General features: G+C 40.3%; 1 protein-coding gene across 2 annotated transcripts in view; it reads right to left on the bottom strand.

Moving 5' to 3' along the window:
* Positions 1-19,630, bottom strand: part of immp1l (inner mitochondrial membrane peptidase subunit 1) — a 65,859-nt gene that overhangs the window by 11,090 nt on the left and 35,139 nt on the right. The gene's annotated exons all lie outside the window — the stretch shown is intronic.

Here is a 19,630-nt window from a genome sequence, read left to right as displayed (position 1 = left end):
TGCCAAATTAAACTAATTTTGTCTGCCCTCCCATGAACCATTTCCTGCATATTCATATGCCGATCTAACAGTCTCTTGAATGTGCAAACCAAAATACTGGCCATCTACATGATTGCAGTTAATTTATTACTGCTTTGAGAAAAAAATCCCAAGATTAATTTGTGAAGAACCTTTGATACATTGTGCTTTATTATTAATCTGCATGAAAGCCAGGTTTTAAAGTAGTTACACAGACTTAAACCAAAAGTAAACAATGTCCAAGGACAATGTTGACAGGTGCTTGAGAAATGATTGTTCAATAAGTGTTGAGTGCTATATTTTCCTGTGAATTGAAACTCAGTGTGTTTAATTGGTGCCCTAAAATCTGCTACCACTTGGAGCAATCTTCATCTTTCTTTGTTCACATCCGAGGCAATTTTACAATAAGTAATGGAGTACACTTAACAAATAAAGCAGATTCAAGAGCAGAGGTAGGTAGCTTTGACTGAAGGAGAAAAACTGCTTATTTCGCAGAACATAGAGGATAGTTTCTGTATTGGGTTTCAGCTTTCTACATACTTGTAATGATTTATTAATATTTTTATGCATTCATCGTTTTAGGGAAAAAAATGCAGACATTAAATCTGAAAATTTTAAAAGTACTGTCAGAATTTGTTAGGTCATAATTTGTTAGGTGTAAACCACGAGGGTTTCTTGAAACAGTATGTGGGTAGTTTGCATACTGTTAGAGAAGGGACTATACTGGACCTTGTATTGGGAAACAAGCCTGACCAGGTGACTGAGCGAGAATTTTGGGAAGAGTGAGTGCAACCCCATACGTTTTAAGATAGCTATGGATAAGAAAAAGTCTGGTTTTGCAGGTAAGTACAAGGGCAAATTACAACATTATTAGGCAAGAGCTAGGAAGAGTAAATTGGGATCAGCTGTCATTGACTCAGTCTACATCTGACATGTGGGAGACAATTAGAGACCAGCTGATCAGAGTGCAGGACTGGCATGTCCCAGTCAGGAAGAGAAACAAGGATGTCAAGGTAAGCTCACCTAGGTTGATGAGAGAAATTATGAATTTGGTGACGAAGAAAAAGGAAAGAGATGTATGAAAAATTAAAAAATGTATATGAAATGACTGAGCTGCCAGCCCACCAGGCCTGAGTGACTGAGCTGCCAGCCGACCAGGCCTGAGTGACTGAGCTACCAGCCCAAGAATCCATTCAGTCCATAATGTCCACACTAGCCCTCTGGAAACCAGTCCCTTGGGTCCACAACACCTATACTTGTGCTCCAGAATGCCCCCTCCTCCACTAACCACCAATATTGGAATTGGTGGAGAGTTGGAATATTGCTTTGGGGGACCTGCCCTCCAATTTGAACATGGGACCCAACGAGTCCCACTTAGTCTAGTCTATATACTAAAGAATGGATTCCAGTATTAGCTCAAATTACTTGCCTACTGTTTCTTGCTTTCTGTCTCTCTTCTTGCATAGGGTGGTTACATTTGCAGTTTTCTAATCCATTTGGACCCATCCTAAATCTATGGATTTTTGGAAGAAAACAATGAATACATGATTGATTCTCTGCAGCTATGTGTTTTAAACCCCAAAGCAGGCCATGCAGGGAATTGTCAGCCTTTAATTCCATTAGTTTACCCTGTACTTTTACAATATTGATGATTGTTTAAACTCCCCTCTTGTATTATCCTCCAGATTTCTCATGATTTAGTAATCATGCATTGTACATTCTCATCCAAATCATTGTAATAAGCAGCAGTGAGCCCAGCACTGATCTCTGAAACACACGCCGAGTCACATGTCTCAAGCCGAAAAAACAACCTTCCACAATCACCCTCTGCTTCCTTCCAAGAAGGCAATTCTCTATCCAGTCGGCTAGTTCTCCCTGGATCCCATGCAATCCAACCTTCCAGAGCAGCTTCCAATGTGGAACCTGATCAAATGCCTTGCTGAAGTCCAAATAGGGTTTGCCCTCGTTAACCTTTTTGGTTACATGTTTAAAAAACTCTCAGATACCAAAGACGGTGCCGGATCGGCCGCGGAGTTTGAAATTCGGAAAAAAAAAAAAATGATCCGCTATCAAATTTCTCCACTATCATTTATTGCTATCAGGCCATCCACACTAATCCCCTCCGTCCACACAAGGTTTGCATCCTTCTGTGCATTGCATATTTAACAACCTGTCTGAATATTTCGTAAATGTAATGAGTGAATCTGATTCCACTATCTTCTCTGACATCGAGTTCCAGATAACGACCACTCTGTGTTAAATTACTTTTACCTCTAATCTGCTTTATAACTGTTCTCTCATCTTAAACCCATGTCCTCAAATTTTTGATACTCCTACCATGCAAAAAAGATTTAATCTAACCTCTCTATGGCTCTTATCATTCTATATACCTTTGCCATGTCACCATTCGGCCTCCTTCGCACAAGGGAAAATAAACTCCGCTTAAATGAATAATTAATAAAGTATCCCCTGAAACCACATTAAGGATTCCCTACATATATAATGCAAAAGCAGCACCACCTTGCTGGCCAATTTATTGGGGTGCACCCTGCTCAATTTAAATTCAAGTTATATCTGTGATTTCAACCTGCATCCTGATATAGGAACATAATAATCCATCACCAAAATGTAAGGTGACATTGCTTAAATAACTGAGCTCTTAATCACATAAACACACACGTGAGGCTTCATCACTGCTTCCTGGAAGCTATTACTACTTCAGCAGTTTCCACCCACGCAGACAACAATAGTTCATTTTTTATGTTTCACTCATTCAAATGTACAACATAATTACAGTTAGGCTACAACAAAGATTTGCATGCTCGTGGCAACAATTGAATCAGCATCTGAATGATAGATACAGTGGTTTATCAAACAGGTAAAATAAAAGCATAAATTACACATGTTTAATATATTTCTTTGTTTTACTTGTATTATCCCCCTATAACTGTGTGTGTACACTTAGAATAAATTAGAATTTACAACACAAGAACAACCGTTCTATCGCAAGGGTCTCTGCCAACACTTAGGCTTTATAGAAGCTATGTTCCCCCAACTTCTTGCTACATGTTATATTAAAGAGACCAGATGATGCAGGATTCACAAATGTCACATCTCAGATGCATCTTAAACTTGTGGGTAAAGACACGTACCATTTTTTTTTTAACATCACAATAGGAAGGCCACAGAAACATATGCATAAAAAGAGTGTTCTATTATCATTTACTATTTCCAACTATTGTATCACATGCAAAAAATAAATAAATGTTATTTTTTGTGGATGGCAGTTCTCCAAGTTCTTGGTGCAGAATTATTCCTGTGGATTTCCAGAAAATAATGATATTATTATTATTACATCTACATATAGTAAAGGTCTTACCCCCATGTTCATACTCTGTCACCGTTTTTATTATAAATTCCTTTGCCTACATTTATCATGAAAATCACTGATGTAAATGTCAGACTGTAATTACACCCTTCCACCAACTGTGATGCTGTGCCATCTCCATTTGACTGATGTTGCGTTCTGTTGACATATTCCAGCAAAGAGCTTCTATCACATATAAAGAAGCTTGCAGTTACCAGTAGGGTTGCCAACTGTGCCGCATTAACCAGGCCATCCCGTATATTGGGCTAAATTGGTTTGTCCCATACAGGACCGCCCTTGCCCCGTAGTTGACAGCTACTACTCGGGTCGAGTGGACTGTCGTGTCGGAGTGCCGAGTCTGGCCCCGCCTCACCCGTCCTGACATGGTGCAGCCCATGGAGTGCAGCAGCAGCACCTCGCCCGTCGCCCCATCGGTTGGCAGCCCGGCCAGCTTCTGACCCTCGGACCTTCGCTCACTGCCAACACCACCACCCCTCCTTCTCATGGCCGATCATCGGTTCATGAGTTGGATGGGGTGCCGGAGCCCAGCCAAAATCCTCCGCTGGCCCTCGGGCTGGGCTTTGTGTGCAATCCAGCACCCATGCCAACTCACTATTCACCCAGTCAGTCAACGAATTGCCGTCGGGAATTTATCCCTTATTTTGACCTTTTGTCCCTTATTTGGGAGTGAGAAAGTCGTCAACCCTAGTTACCAGTTGTCTTAATAAATCTCTCAAATATTTCAAAGCATTTAGCATTCAGTGAATCTCATTGTGGAATACTGTTAAGGAATAACTAAGAGAGGCATTTTGAACAGAGGCCTCTGCTGTCCTTTACACAGCAACTCAGGGAATTTATTTTTGGTGGGAATGTTGAGGAAATAATGTTGGCCAGGATCAATGAGAATTTTGTACCTTTCTTGAAATACTGTCACGTGAACTTTTAAATACCAGAATAGATAAGTTGGGACACCATTTAAAAAACTTCATTTAATGCAACAACTCTTTCGGGTTTGCTTGAAGAGTTATACATAGTATAAGCTTAATCAGCAGGTTTTCAGTCCACAATTTACTTAGACGATGGCAATACCCACTGATCATACCTGGTGTAATCAGCAAGTGTATCATTGATTGATAGATAATTCTTACCTTTTCATTTATTTCACTTCAAATATAATTTACTCTTCCTGATACTTGTTTTTTGTTCAATTACATCTTTTTAAAAAGAAAAAATACTTAATAGCATGCAGATTTGTATAGACCACTGGTTATAAATCAATTAACTTTCAAAGTAGTTTTATTCACTGAACCTGTCTATAGAACCAAGATTTATTGTTTCAGTAATAAAATTAGGAAGATGCTCCATGAAATCAAAGAGATTTGTTTACATAACATAACATTAAATAAAGGACAGGAATAGGCCATAAGAATCCTGAAATTTGTTTGCTCTTCAATCAGACCATCATCTCAAGTCCACAATCCCGCTAGTCCTCTTCATGTCTGATTTCCTTGAATCTATCTTAAAGTTGAAAGTAAATCATTACTCTGCCTCAGTAGGTGTCGAGCCTAAAAATTCCAAAGATTCACAACCTTTTAAGAAAGGTCTTTCTCACCTCATCTTAAATCAGCATGAACCTGGTTCCAGATTTCCCTCAGCTGAGAAGGTATCTCAGCATCCAGCCTGCAAAGCCCCCTCGGGTTCATATGTTTCAATAGGATCACCCCTTAGTCTTCTGAACTCCAGAGAGGATGAGCCTAATGTGCTTAACATTTCCTCATGAGTTAACCCATTCATAACTGGAATCAATTTCGTAAAGGATCTCCACGCTGCCTTCAAGACAAACATATTATTTTTTTAAATAAAGAAACCAAACTATAGGAATTAATCCAACTATGGTCTGACTAAAATTTTTGCGCAGCTGCAGATAAACACCTCTGGCAATACAAGAAAAAAAAACTTATTTTTTTTTCTCAATTATTTGCTATAGTTGCATCCAAATATTCTGTGTTTCTTTTACAATAACAAAATCTCTCTGAATACTAGGATTCAACATTTAATATACTTTCTATCCCTACAAAAGTGGATAATCTCACATTTCTCAACTTTATATTCTATCTTTCATTGTTCTGTCCACATGTTTAACTCTTTATATCCCTTTGCAGATGCATTCCCTTACTTCTGTCATTGACATTTTTTAATAGAATACATTTGGTACCTTAATATAAATCACTAATATGCACTAACAGTTGTGGCCAATCCGGTCGCCCCTCCCCCACTCTGCCACTGGATCGTTGACTTTCTGATTCACAGACCACAATCAGTGATGATAGGTGACAACACATCCTCCACAATAATTCTCAACACTGGTGCCCTGCAGGATGCGTTCTCAGTCCCCTCCTATACGCTCATGACTGTGCAGCCAAGTTTGCTCTAACTCCATACACAAATTAGCAGATGATACCACTGCAGTGGTTCGGATGATGAACAATGTCGAGACCGAGTTCAGGAATGAGATAGAGAACTTAGTAACAGGACATCTCCATGTATATTAATGCTTTGGACGAGGGGATTGAAGGCTTTATGACCAAGTTTGTGGATGATACGGAAATAGGTGGAAGGGCAGGTAGTGTAGAGACTTGGTCAGGTTTGGAGAGTGGGCAGAGAAGTGGCAGGTGGAATATAGTGTAGCAAAGTGAGGAGTCGTGCATTTTGGTAGTAGGAATAAAGGCAAATACTTTTTTCTAAATGGGAGAGAGATCGGAGGTGCAGGATTCCCCCAAAGTTAATCTGCAAGTCTAATCAGTAGTAAAGAAAGCAAACTCAATGCTAGCATTTATTTCAAGAGGGCTTGTGTACAAAAACAAGGATGTAATGCTGAGGCTCTATAGGGCGCTGGTAAGGCCACATTTGGCATTATGTGCGCAAATTTGGGCACCATATCTGAGGAAGGATGTGCTGGCTCTGGAGAGAGTCCGGAGGAGGTTTACAAGAATGATCCCAGGAATGAGTAGGTTAACTTATGATGAGCGTTTGTAGGCACTGGGTCTGTACTCGCTGGAGTTTAGAAGAATGAGGGGGGACCTCATTGAAACATAAAGAACAGTGAAAGGCTTCGATTGAGTGGATGTGGCGAGGATGTTTCCACTAGTCAAGAGTCAAGAGTGTTTTATTGTCATATGTCCCAGATAGAACCATGAAATTCTTACTTGCTGCAGCACAACAGAATATGCATAGTATGATATGTCAATGATTAGTGATGTACAGCACTTTGTTGCAGCTATGTTTGTTTTTAAAGTGCTCTATAAATAAAATTATTATTATTATTATTATTATTATATGACAAACGAGAGCAAAGAAAAGCTTAGTGTGTGTATATATATGCACACTCACAACACACATATATATATATAGATATATATATACACACACACACACATACATACTCAAAAAAACAAACAGAACAATGCAACAATAATAATAGTCTATTGTTGTTCAGAGTCTATATGAGGTTGTAGTGTTTAATAGCCTGATGGCTGTAGGGAAGAAACTGTTCCTGAACCGGGACGTTACAGTTTTCAGGCTCCTGTACATTCTTCCCGATGGCCGTGATTAAATTAATGCGAGGCCAACCTGGTGTGGGTATCTGATGATGTTGGCTGCCTTTTTGAGGCAGCGACTACGATAAATCCCTTTGATGGTGGGGAGGTCAGAGACGGTGATGGATTGTGCAGTGTTCATAACCTTTTGCAGTCTTTTCCGATCCTTTTCCAGTGGGAGAGTCTTGGACGAGAGGTCATAGCCTCAGAATTAAAGGATGTTCTTTTTGGCAGGATACGAGGATAAATTTAGTTAGTCAGAGGGCAGTGAATCTGTGGAATTCTTTGCCACAGAAGGCTGTGGAGGCCAAGTTAGTGGATATTTTTAAAGGCAGAGATAGATAGATTCTTGATTGGTACAGGTGCATGAGGTTATGGTACTACCAAATGCCTAACTTCCTTGCAATTATTATTCAAAATTCTCCTTAACTTCATCTCTCCCAATTTGTGTAACTTCCTCCAATCCTGGTATCAAGTACTAAATTTAAGCAATCCATCACTGGTGGCCATTCTCCCAAATGCCAGTCCTAAAATTTACATTCTTTCCACTTTTTTACTGCTCGCCGGTCCTTTACTCCATAAAACATCCTTTCCTGATCCACTAGTTTGGTCATTTTCGGAATATGCCCTCATATGTTTCATTATTTCAAAAAATATGTGAATAAAATAAATTTTATACAAAAGTGATTACTGCTGCTCTAAATTTGATGAATCATTTCAAATAATTTACCTTCATTCTCATGAAACAATTAAAATCTTCGAGTGCTGGATTTAAAATTAAAATCTGGAGCAATTTCAATTCCAGCAAATATGGTGAAAATTCAGAAATTCACCATTCTGGCAGATTAATTCTTAAATACTCATCACCAATTCTTGCAGCAGACAATTTTGGCAATCATTGGTAATCAGTTGATATAGATTCTGAAGCCTAACATTACTACTGTTCATTTGCAAGCACTGTTGGGCAATAAGATGTTTTAACCATAAAATCTGCCTAGACTGGTTGTCTTATTTTTGGACCTACTAAATAAAATGGTGAACTATGCATGATTTTGGAGAGAGTACAAACATCAGCAGCTGAAGAAACCAAATAGAATTTGCCAACTTTCACAGACTATCAACAAGTTGAGCCTTTTTGATTAAACTAATCTCTTCCTTCTTTAGCGCCATTTTTTGCTCACCTTTTATAGTTTTATGCTTTGGTTTCAAGAACAGTACTCATACGGTGAATTCATCTGTATTTTTTTAATTAAGTAAAATTGCAGCATTATTGCCTGAAGCAATTTTCTGAAAATGTTAGATTACTAAAAAATTAAGATGTAATTATCGAGATTAAGTGTAAGAAAACTAGTAGTTACTTTGCTGAGTGTGTCGTCTCAAATGTTGTGATGGTTTTTTTCTCTGTGAACTGAGAACCAGCCATATTTTAATTTCAATGCCGTTCTTCAGAGCTTATCCTGTGGTTTATATTGCGAGCAAATTTGAAACTCAATCACTAGCTAAGCTGGCCTACAAATAGTATAAATCAAATACAAATCTGATCAATTTATAGTAGGTTCTTTCACAGATGCTGCACCAGTCATCTTCAGGTAACTGATGGCAGAAAATCAAGTTAAACTCGGGCATGTTCTTATACAACAAAACATAATCTCTAAGCATAAGAAAGGAAAATGCTCCCCTTTCATGGTTATCACCACTGAGATCTGAGACAGTGCCTTCTACTTTGGTACAACACCACAAATGTAATTGCTTTATTGCTTGTGGGTGTTCTTTGAACAAAGGAAAGATTTGTTTCACCCATTAAAGAACAGGTAACTGAAGTAAGCAAAATAATGAAAGGAATTAAAATAACAAACAATGTGACTATACCAGAATGAAATTCATGCCTTTGACTAATTAAATGACAGCTAATTTTAAGAAAAAAATGTGATCAGTCCATTGAAATGTACTGTATTCCAGTAAAACTATCTTCCGTAGACATGATTGTATTTCAATGTGCCACATAGTTCATAGACTTGTGCAGCAGGGGAGCAATGTGGGCCATTGATACTGCAGTGGTTCTAGCAAACACCAATTCAGTTAGTCCACACCAATGATCTTTCTCCAGCAGATATAACAGTATAATTATTTTCTTTTGAGTATTTAGCTAATTCTATTTTGAAGGTGAGTGTTGAATCTGTAAACACCATGCTATCAGACATTGCATCTGAACTCTAACCACTCACAGAAGAAAATCCTGTCTTCAAGCTGTCTCTAATTTTTTTGTGAATCACCTTAAACCAGTGTCGTTGGTATTTGGCTCTTCAGCAAATTTTTATTTATTTGCAGTTTTTAAACTGTTCATGTTTTAAGTACTTTTCTTAAATCTCCTCAATGCTTTCTGTGCTCTAAGGCGACACATCCATACTGTTATAAATAACTACTTTTCCTTCCACCCCAACCTTTCCCATGCCTCATCTTGATTGAAATAAGTCTCCTCAAGATATCACCATTCCATTTCATGCCTGACAAACAGGGAATTCAAAATTCTGCAGACAGTAGCTTGATTTATACCAAGTCACATTCACTTATTATCTCAGGACTTGCTCCCAGTTAAGGAACACTTTACTTTTCCATTGCCTCATATTTTTCCAAAGCCCTTTCTGGCTACAGCCTTCTGTGAAACATCTAATGCTACAACCCTCATGGATATCTTCATTCTACCATTTCCATCTCCAAATGTAATCAAGCTACAGTTAAGCAGGTGTGCCTTCAGTTTTAAACTCTCGGATTCCCTTCCTAAACCTCTCCACGCTTTTCCATAAGAACCTAATGGTCTTATAGAAAAGAACCATACACAATGTGGTATCAAGTTTACAGCAAAATACAAAGTGTGCAAGAACTCAGTGGGTCACGCAGCATTTGTGGAGGGAAGTGGAAAGGTGACGTTTCCAGTCGGTACCTTTCACATCTGAAGAACTTCCATCCCTATCATCATTATCGACAAATACCAAATTATCATTTATGACATTGGAGCAGTTAACAAATACCTAAACTACTCTTAAGAAGATTAGATTTAATGACACAACAGAAAATAGAGACTAACCGTTTGAGGACCTGCATACAATAAAATTTACTATATCACTCTATCACATCTGGCATAGATTCTTTTGCCAGATTATTTGAAAAGTGATGTTGATTTTAAATGCAGAAATTTACATTTAAAATATTTCATTATTCATGATAAAAGTAAATTTTCTCACAAATACTGGACTATAATATGACGTTTGGAGCCTGCAACTTGAAAATTATGCTGTGATACTTGCCTGTGAACACTTAATGCATTCATATCAAATTCTCTTGTCTGCTTTTTTAATGGCAGTGTTAACAATATTGCACAGTCTAATTTCCAGGTTTAGGAATCACATTTTTCGTATTATCCATATGGCGCCTTCCAGTGACACTCAGAATAAGTATCTTCACTCATATCAAGATACTGATCCACTGTGATATCATAGGGTTAGCCTGTCAGACTCACAGCAGACATTTAAAAGAATTGCACATATTATCATATAATTGCAAATATATCAATGGAAAATAAATCATTTAAAGAGAAAAATACTTCCAGAAAGAATGCATCTATTGACTATTACCAACAACTCATCAACAGTGCTTAAAGAACTACAAAGCTTTTTTATTATTTTTTTCATATCTTAAACTAAGTCTGGATCTGCTGTCCAGTGGATATAAAAGATCTCATTTGAAGAACAGAGAGACCTCCCCGCGCCCTTTGTATTATTTATCCCTTAAACTCATAGCTAAAGCAAATTATCGCTTTTGTGTGCAATTTTGGCTGTCATATTTCCCACATTACAATAGTCTCTATACTCTGATAGTATTTAATTGACTGTAAAGCACTTTGGAATGTTCTTCAATCGTGAAATATACTATATAAATGTGTCTCTATTTTGGAAACAAATATTTCATTTCTCTTTGTAATTTTATTTATTATTTTGCATTCATTTTTAAAATCTGTTTATTGTTTTACCATATTATTATTTTTAATACATTCTATTCTTTTCTTTGAGATTACACTTGTATTCTCTTCTCTCTCTCCTGATTTCTTTCATTTGTGTTAGCTTAGTTTATAAATACAGCTTAGAAACTGGCCCTTCGGCCCTCTGAGTGCAGGCCAACCTTTGACCACCTCTTCATACTAGTTTTATGTTATCCCACTATCTCATCCACTCCTTACACACTCGGGGCAATTAACAGAGGCCAATTAACCTACAGTCCCGCATGTCTTTGGAATGTGGGAAGAAACTGGAGAACCCCGAGGAAACCCGCGCAGTCACAGGGAGAGCATACGGTGGCGATGGGGGTAATGCTAGGTTCGGCAGTGACCACACCGACACTTGCAGTAGGGTAAACACATATGGTATATTTTATTTACAGTGGTAAGAAAGTCCAAGACCACATGGTGGCACTGCCCCACGCCATCAGGGCGCATGTGCGGAGGCTCTGCTATTTTGGACTTTCCCAGCAGCTTAGTCATTCCAGGTCTTGAAGGAATAGGCAGGCATAGCGATCTCGGACTTCCCCCTGCAGTTCACCCTTGCCTCAAAAGGAGACGCTAGCAATCTCAGGTTTATCGTGGTGACTCAGCTTTGGGCTCGAAGAGGCGGAGTTGGCAGTCTTTGGATTATCCTGGCAGCTCAGTCTCTCGTTGTCTGTGGGCAGGAAGAGGCACTAGGGCCTCAGGCTTCCTTTGGCCACTCAGTCTTAGCCCCAGTAGAGGTGCTGGCTACCTAGGGCTTCCTCCTGGCAGTCTTGACTACATGGTGACACTGGTGGTCTCGGGCTCTTCCCAGTGGTCAGTCTTCCTCAAACCTGCACAGGGGAACACAGCTCCCCACTTTCTCTCCTTTCCACTCTCTCCCTGATTTCTTCCTTCTTCCTTCCTTCCTCCCTGTCTTCCTCTTTCTCTTCTGCATCTCCCCTCTCCCATCTTCCTTCTGGCTAGAGTGCCTGGGGTTCATTGGGAGTAGGCTGACACGGTTTAGGTAGCCAAATCAATAGCAGCTAATTGGACCCAGCATTGGACCAATGATTTTGGGAATTGGCCTCTCCTAGCCTGTCAGCCATTGATAGTGATTAGAGTGACATCCAAGGGAGGGTACGTGTCACAGTGCAAATTCCATACAGACAGCACCCAAGGTATGTTGCTGTGAGGCAACGACTCTACCAGCTAAGCCACTTTACTGCTTGATGCATGCTGAAGATTAAAAACAAAGACTGTCAGTCTGGGAAATTCAATGATTCAGGAAATTAAATTTGTTCCTTATTCTGCATGTTATGCTATAATGAGCTGTAGAACATCCATAAGAAGCAGAAATAGAGATAAACTATTCAGCCTCTAACAGGAGCTGGGGTAGACCATCCAATTTGTTTCCGTTTGATTGATTAGCATTCCCCATGCTCACTTTCCTACCCTTACGCAAAATCCCTGGATTCCTTCACTGATTAGAATGATTAAATATAACCAGAATCTCTGCCCCAAAGCTCTCCATCGCAAAAACTCTTATTCTCTGAGAGAATAAATACAGCTTCTTCTCATTCTTAAATGGGCAATCCTAGACCATGCAATTTGTTGGTAGACAAAAATGTGGAGAAACTCAGCGGGTGAGGCAGCATCTATGGAGCCCAAAACGTTGCCTATTTCCTGCGCTCCAAAGATGCTGCCTCACCCGCTCAGTTTCTCCAGCATTTTTGTCTACCTTCGATTTTCCAGCATCTGCAGTTCCTTCTTAAACACCATGCAATTTGTTTCTGGACTCAAGATAGATACAAAAATACTGGTGTAATTCAGCAAGTCAGACAGTATCACTGGAGAAAAGGAATAGGAAGAAGGGTCTCGACCTTAAACATCACCTATTCCTTTTCTCCAGAGATGCTGTCTGACCCACTGAGTTACTCCAGCTTTTTATTTCTATCTTCAGCTTAAGCCAGCATCTGCAGTTCCTTCCTACGCATTGTTTCTGGACTCTCCTTATAGAGAAAACATCCTCTCTGCACTTACCTTGTCTCGCCTGAGAATCCTATGTTTGAATAAGATCATCTCTCTTTCTTATAAACTCCAATGAACAGAGAATAAATCTATTTAACTTACCCTCACATTACAACTTCTCCATGCAAGGTCAACATTCCATTAACCTATCTGCTGCAATTGTCTGTTATCATTTTGTCTTTTATGAATGAGTACCCTAAATCCTTTTATGCAACAGCTTTCTCCATTTAAATAACGTTCTGTTCTTTCAATCTTCCTATCATAATGAACAACTTTACATTTTCCAACAAAACACTCCATTTGTTAACTGTTTGCCACTTCAACTAATCTATATCTCCATAAACTATTTAAATCTGATCAATGGTATATATCAAAAACCATAAGAAGCATTGCAACTCAAATGCACTGAGAAGTATAAATATCAGAAACCAACGTAGAAGAATAACATTTGGTTCCTTATGTCTTCTCTGCCATTCAATAACATTGTGTTGATCCTATTTCTTGTCCACATCATGAGAGGGTGCTGAGAAGACCGCCAGACCAAAGGACATAGGAGCAGAATTAGCCATATCAGCCCATCGAGCCTGCTTTAGAATCAACCAATTATTAGATGATCTGCAAGTCCTCTCTATCTTTGACTCAAAGAATGGCATCCTCATGTGTCATGTTCCACTGGGTCTTCCCCTTCCCCTTAAAGCATGTGACCCCAACTCCTCCCCACCCACACTATTGTCCTCATACCCCCTCCTTCCTGATCACCCACCCACCCCCTACCAGACATCGCCTCAGCCTCTGTCCACTCACCTGCCTCCGGCCCCAACCTCCATCGTTCACCATCCTCTCTGATATCAAATGGTCTATCCTCAACAGAGACCTCACCTTTGTTCTCCTCTGTCCCCACCTCAATGAGTTCCAGGTCCGCCACGATGTAGAGCTCTTCTTCCGTCACCTCCGCATCCAAGCTTTTTTCATGGGAAGGAGTCCTCATCCCCTAGTGATGACTCCTTCTCCCATCTCCAACGGACCCCCTCCTCTTGGACTCCCCCTCATGGCCATCTACCTGCTTTAGACCTTTTTATTTTAAACTGCCGGTGGGACATCAACCACCTCAACTTCTCCACTCCCCTTTCTCACTCTAACTTAGGTGCCAACTCTCAGACACCTCCTCCTACTTATCCTTGGACCATGACCCCCCAGACGAGCACCAGACCATTATCTCAAACACCATCACAGGCTTCATCACTTCCGGCACCCTGCCCCCCAATCCCGCAGCCTCCAACCTCATCGTTCCCCAGCCCCGCAAGGCCTGATTTTACCTTGTCCCCAAAATCCACAAACCTGACTGTCCTGGCAGATCCATTGTTTTTGCTTGTTCTTGTCCCACCGAACTTATTTCCACATACCTCGACTCCACCCTATCCCCCCCTGGTCAAATGCCTCCCTACCTATGTCCAAGACACCTCACATGCTCTTCGTCTCCTCCATGACTTCCGTTTTCCAGGCCCCCATTCCCTCATCTTCACCATGGATGTCCAGTCATTCTACACCTCCATCCCCCATCAGGAGGGTCTTAAAGCCCTCCGTTTCTTCCTCGACCGCAGAACCAAGCAATCCCCGTCTACAAATACTCTCCTCCGCCTAGTCCTGGTCGATGCGCTGGTCCTTACCCTCAACAACCTTTCCTTTGACTCCTCCCATTTCCTTAAAATCCAAGGCGTCGCTATGGGCACGCGCATGGGCCCCAGCTATGCCTGCCTCTTTGGTGGGTACATCGAACAATCCTTGTTCGAGGCATACCGTGATCCTATCCCCGAACTCTATCTCCGCTACATTGACGGCTGCATTGGTGATACCTCCAGCACGCATGCAGAACTCACTGACTTCATCCATTTCACCACTGACTTCCATCCGGCACTCAAATTCACCTGGACCATTTCCGACATCTCCCTACCATTTCTAGACCTCACTATCTTCATCGCAGGTAACAGACTACTGACCGACATCTACTACAAACCCACTGATTCCCATGGCTATCTGGACTATACTTCTTCCTACCCTGCTTCCTGTAAGGACTCTATCCCCTACTCCCAATTCCTCTGTCTACACCGCACCCAGGATGAGGTGTTCCAAACCAGGGCATCGGAGATGTCCTCATTCTTTAGGGAACAGGGGTTCCCCTCTTTGACTATAGATGAGGCTCTCTCCAGGGTCTCCTCTATATCCCGTAGGTCCGCTCTCACTCCCCATACTCCCACAGAGTCCCCCTGTCCTCACCTTCCACCCCACCAGCCGTCACATACAACAGATAATCCTCTGACATTTTCGCCACCTTCAATGGGATCCCACCACTGGCCACATCTTCCCATCTCCTCCCCTTTCGGCATTCTGCAGAGACCGCTCCCTCCGTAACTCCCGGGTCAATTCGTCCCTTCCCACCCAAATTGGAGGAACAGCACCTCATATTTCGCTTGGGCAGTTTACACTTCAGCGGTATGAACATTGACTTCTCCAATTTCAGGTAGTCCTTGCTTTCTCTCTCCTTCCCCTCCCATTCCCAGCTCTCCCACAGACTACCGTCTCTGCCTCTTCCTTTCTTCTTCCCGCCGCTCCCCCCCCCTCCCTCCACATCAGTCTGAAGAAGGGTCTCGACCCAAAACGTCACCTATTCCTTCGCTCTATAGATGCTGCCTCACCCGCTGAGTTTCTCCAGATTTTTGTCTGTCCTCATGTGTCTTAATCACTTGTTTTGAGCATTTTGAATAAAACTCTTAGAAGTGGTAAAACTGATTGCTAACGGAAATAGAATAAGCTGAAACAATTCGTTAAGCAATTAATCTGTTGGCACGATGTTGCAGATTGTAGAAATATAATTAATATAAGGTAATGGTAAATCATGTATATGACGTATGAAGTAAACCAATCAAAAGAATGGTTTTAATCCATTACGGGTGTCTCAACATATCCAATTACACTTGCTGACAAGCAGGGTGTATGTACGATTTGTATTAACTGATATGCACATCAACACAGCACTCTAAGCTGTAAACACCACAGGCAGCTGCTTTGTTTGATATGGAAAATGCTTCAGGGTTAAGCACTATGTATAACCCTTGCTATCCTCCTGCTGCATTCCTCACATCCAACCCCAAAAACTAACAAAGTAACTCATCTCCATATACAATTATATTGGCGACAGAAAATCAGAATGAATGAACTGTGCCATCTCGGCAATGAATTCTACTTTAGTACAAGAATAAACAAACTTCTCCCACATCAGCGAGTGCTAGGGCATTAGCAATTTGCAATGATTGTGAAGAAAGTATTGCTGTGAAACAGATGTGTAACTCAAGCTTTTATCACTTTGAGTGACAAGGCAGACAATTTTGTGTTTACAGATCCTAGATGAATAAAGTGACATTAGGCACTCCTCCTGTTTAAGTGACATGCAGGCTTATTCCACCAGCAGTTTATGATGCCGGGAGTAACTTAATCTGGTGACTCTGAATGAAAATGGGAAAATGAACCTGAACCTTTGCAACATTGACCATATGGCTCAACACGGCCTAAAGCCAAAGCAAATGGTATTAAAAGCGAGGGCAAATAGAAGCAATGTGTTTGGACAAGAAGGATTTTAATTATAATCCCTGATTAAATATCAGTGCTTTTAAAGCCAATAATATACTGATAGCAATAGATTCTCAAATTAAATATTAACCCCATCTGGCTGCTTCAAATAACCAGGGTTTCAATTTGATATAATCTATTTACTTGTTGAAGTAAGATTTTAGCATTGAAGGGCCATACAATTAATGACCTGCACTAAGCAACTACAATAAAGACTATAGAAACAGCCTTAAGATCTGTTGCCCAATTACAGCATATTTTGGTATTAAACTGGGATAGGACAGATGCACCTTAAATCTGGTTACTCACCTAATTCATTGTACAATCGTCTTAAAGGTTTCTGAATCTGAATGAACAATCGTCATTGGTGTGCAACATGTAGAAATAGTAATTATTCAAATCAAGATGGTTTGGTTGTTGGAGGTCAATCATCCCAGATCCAGCTGTTGCTGCAGGGGTTCCTCAGGGCCAGGTACAAACATCCTCAATGAATAAAATAGTCCATGCCTGCATGTAGCAAGACCTGGACAGCATTTAGCATTGGCAAAATATTGGCAAGTAACATTCATGCCAAATTACCCTCAGTAATCATCACAGGAGTCACCAGTGACCAGATAATCAACTAGATCAATTGCATAAAAACTCCATCTACAAAAACAGATCAAAGGCATAAGGGGAATAAATCGGGTAGATGCGCAGAATCTCAATCTGAGTGGTAACTTTTCACACAAAGGGTGGTGGGTGCATGGAACAAGCTGCCAGAGGAGGTAGTTGAGGCTGGGACTATCCCAACGTTTAAGAAACTGTTAGACACGTACATGGACAGGGGAAGTTTGGAGGGATATGGACCAAGTGCAGGCAGGTGAGACAAGTGTAGCTGGGACATCTTGGCTGGTGTGGGCAAGTTGGACTGAAGGGTCTGTTTCCACACTGTATCACTCTATGATTCTACTCCTGATATCATAAAACTTTTTCACCAGCTACATGGTACAAATAAGGAGTGAGATGGGACACTTTCTACCTGCTTGGGTGATTATAGTTCTGCAATGTTCAAGAATCCCATGCAGGACATGTAGCCATGTAGCCCTTGGTTGGCATCCCATGTACCATCCTAAACATTCATTCCTTCCACTGCCAGTATAACCTGCCTTCAATGAGCACCATCGACAAAATGCACAGCAGTTACTTGCCAAAGCTACTGTCAGAATTGTCCAAATTCTACAACCTCTACCATCATGACAGTTAGGGATTTCAGGTACAAAGAAAAATTACCACCTGCAGGTTACCCACCAGGTTTCATACCATCCTGACTTGGAAGTATAGAGCCATTCCATCATAGTTGCTGGGACTAACTTGTGGATCTCTTTTCTTAACACCATTATGCAAGTACCTTGCCAGCAGGCTGCAGCAGTTCAAGACGGTCGTTCAGTATCGCCTTCACAAGGAAATGGGTGGTGGGTAATAAATATTTGATGGTCTTGACAGTGATGCCCAAATACAAAATAAATACATAAGAAACCCCGATTAATTAATATTACTTAATATTTAGGTCCAGGATCTTTTATAATTCTGATTTACGTTTTTTGGCGCTTATTTTAAAGAAAGACTTTGAGATGTTCAGTTTTCTTTGAATACGGATATGGATTGACACCAAAGAAGGATAAAATATTCAATATTATAAACAAGTAGAAATAAGTATTGAGTATAATATTATCAATATTATAAACAAAGATGAGGGAAAGATATTAAGAGGTTTACATCTTTAAAAGTAGTTAAAGCAATAGCTCTAAATATATGTTCTTAAAACCCATAAAATTATGTCCCCAATAAAAGGGAAATAAGTACTTTCAGGAGGATGGGTCTTGATGAAGTTATTTCAGGACAACCTGCTTAACATTCAAGATAGACACAAAATGGGAGCAGGAGTGATCCACTGAGACTCAAGCTTGTCCTGCCATTCAATATGCTATTATTGGTCTATACTGGCGCAACTCCTCTTCTATTCCAGGTTTCCACAACCTCAATACTTATTTCTACTTGTTTGTGACTCTCTTACTAGTGAAAGCATTTTAACATCTACCCTGTCAAGCCGCTTCGGGATCTTATATGTCACCGCTTGCTCGTCTAAACTCCGAGGACCAAGCAAAGGGAACACATAATAAATGGAGGAAAACTAACAAAAAGTCGGATCAGTGATTGCATACCCACAAATCCTTTTAAACAGCAGATAAGTAAAGTATCAAGAAGGCATATAGGATACTTGCCTTATTAAGAGTAGGGAAGTCATCCCAGAACTGCTTAATACACTAGTCTGGTCACAAACTAGAATACCAAGTACTGCACAGGCCACTGCATGACTGGAATGATGGGATTATTCTATAGGTATTCATTAGGAAGTTTCCAGTTCTGGAGAAAATTTGTTTTGTTATGAGAGACTGAATAATCAATACTGAAGGGAGTATCAAAACATTATGAGAGGTATGTGCAGGATGAACAAAAATAATTTAATTTCCCTTAACCAAAGACAATAACTAGGAAACATAAATTTAAGGTATAGGAGTAGAGGGGAGTTAGCCAAAAATGTTCACCCAAATAGTGATGGGAGACCTCTGCCTGAAGCAATGGGAGAGGCTAAAATCCTCAACACTTATAAAAGATATCAAAAACACTTATAAAATATATCTGGATTACCACTTCGAGACCTGGGGTTAAAAGATACTGACGAAAAGCTGGGGACCATGGAATAGACCAAATAGTTATTTTAGTCTGAGGAAGAGTCTTTCCCCGAAACGTCGCCCATTCCTTCTCTCCATTGATGCTGCCTCACCCGCTGAGTTACTCCTGCATTTTGTGTCTACCTTCGATTTTACCAGCATCTGCAGTTCTTTCTTACACAAACAGTTATTTTAGATCAGCATAGATTTGATCACTCATTTGTGATAGTGACAAAACAAGATTCAGCTGGGTTCACATACTATC

Source organism: Leucoraja erinacea, chromosome 18, assembly GCF_028641065.1.
Source record: "Leucoraja erinacea ecotype New England chromosome 18, Leri_hhj_1, whole genome shotgun sequence".
NCBI classification, from domain to species: domain Eukaryota; kingdom Metazoa; phylum Chordata; class Chondrichthyes; order Rajiformes; family Rajidae; genus Leucoraja; species Leucoraja erinaceus.
Note: the sequence above shows the minus strand (reverse complement) of the source record. Positions and strands in the feature narration are given on the sequence as shown.